The sequence below is a fragment of the Lactuca virosa genome, chromosome 8 (genome assembly GCF_052849685.1).
Source record: "Lactuca virosa cultivar CGN04683 chromosome 8, Lactuca_virosa_CGN04683_v6, whole genome shotgun sequence".
In the NCBI taxonomy this organism is placed as follows: Eukaryota; Viridiplantae; Streptophyta; class Magnoliopsida; order Asterales; family Asteraceae; genus Lactuca; species Lactuca virosa.
Window position 1 is genome coordinate 167,885,524 of NC_136433.1, and position 1,780 is coordinate 167,887,303.

The window sequence follows — 1,780 nt, forward strand, 5'->3', positions numbered from 1 at the left end:
TATATATATATATATATATATATTGAGTACAAAACGTTCATTTCATTAAAACTTTATAAATATAGTTTACGAAACTTTACCCCCTTTGTAACCCGTTGAGCAAAGGGTAAAATTATATAAGTGCATATATAATTGTTTTACGACATTTTCGATATTATCCTGCAAAAAAGGGGATAATTTCATATACAAAAGTTTTCATTTCAAAAACACGTACACACGTTGAATAAATGTTAGAGACATTGTCTTCATCATACCTAACTGAGGTATAAACGAAAGTCCTGTATTATAACCGGAATCTCTGATACGAGAGCGTGATACTTGTGAATAGATCTATACGGGACTGATGATCCCACACCCTGACTACTAGCTACAGTCAGACCGGCAGCTTATGGGTGACAAATGTCATAAATATCTCGACGTCTGAAGAACGTCGAGGCAGGCAGTTCATTGTTAGCACGGTTATGAAAACTCACATGGGGAAACGACTATACGTTTATTTTACACAAAAACACATTTCTTCAAACGGTTTTATATACGAATAAAACTACATATTACTATTTTTAAGTATGGAAAATACATTTACATTTCAATTTGGAACATTTTAAAATACAAATCATTTCTATGGAAAATATTGGATTTTCTGGAACGAACACCCCCATTTTACAAATGAACGGCTTACATCTCATTTATTAGAACATATCGGATTTTTTGGAAACATACACGATATCTTTTCACGGAAAGGCTTACTATTTTTCATATAAACTCCTATGAACTCACTAACTTAATTGTTGACACTTTTTCAACCAACTTGTATTCTCAAGGAATCAGTAAAACAGGTAACCAACAGCTTTTGAGGATGGGGCGCTAAGGCGTCAAACAAATATTTTGTCATCATATTATAATTGACTTTTGAAACATGTAACACTTACAATGATGTAACTTTGTTAAATATATATATGATGGTTATGTTTGCTTTCTTTACTATTACTCAATTGTTATGATACAATACATGAAAGTCATCCACCCCCGAACGTTTTCTGCCATCCTGGTTTGGGGGTCTGACAGCGCTTATCCCGACTATGGCCAGCACATAGTCATCCCAATCCTCGCCATTGAAGTAAATAGTTCTCAGTACATGCGCTACAGTCTCGTTGCCCCCTAGAGTTGGGGCGTCCGGTCGGTGAAAGTGGTTCTACGAGGATAGCCAAAGCCGACCAAGTTGCGCTTCACCCACAGCCATTTGTCCTACCAGTTCTTCTTGGGGGCCTTCTGGTTTATGATGAATGCATGGACTCCCCGCTATTGAGAGAAAGTATGCACGCCGGATTGAGTAGAGGAGTTGAAGAAGTACTTGAAAGCCCAGAATTGAGGGAGCCTGCCCAAATCCCGGCAGGCCATCTCGAAGCCAACTATTTTGTTGACAACGTTAGGGGTCGGATTGTCAGCAGAGAAGCCATACTGACGTATGACCTCATCGAAAAAGTCGGTTGTCGGCAACCAAAGACCCGCCTCGAAGATTGGGATTGGGACTCCAACCTTCCCTTCCGACGGCCGGGAAATGTGCACCCCCCTTTGAGGATATTGCACCCCGTGCTCCGGAAGAAAGCAAAATCGGGCCTGCAGGGACTCAAACTCTTTTGGTGTAGGTTTGATTCCGGTGATCGGTGTCACTATTGCTTATCGCTAACAGATGCAAGACGAAAGATAAAGGAAAAAAAGAAAAAAGAAGAAACAGTTGAAGAGCAGTAGAGAGAAGAAAAGGAAACTGTCCCCGATAAAG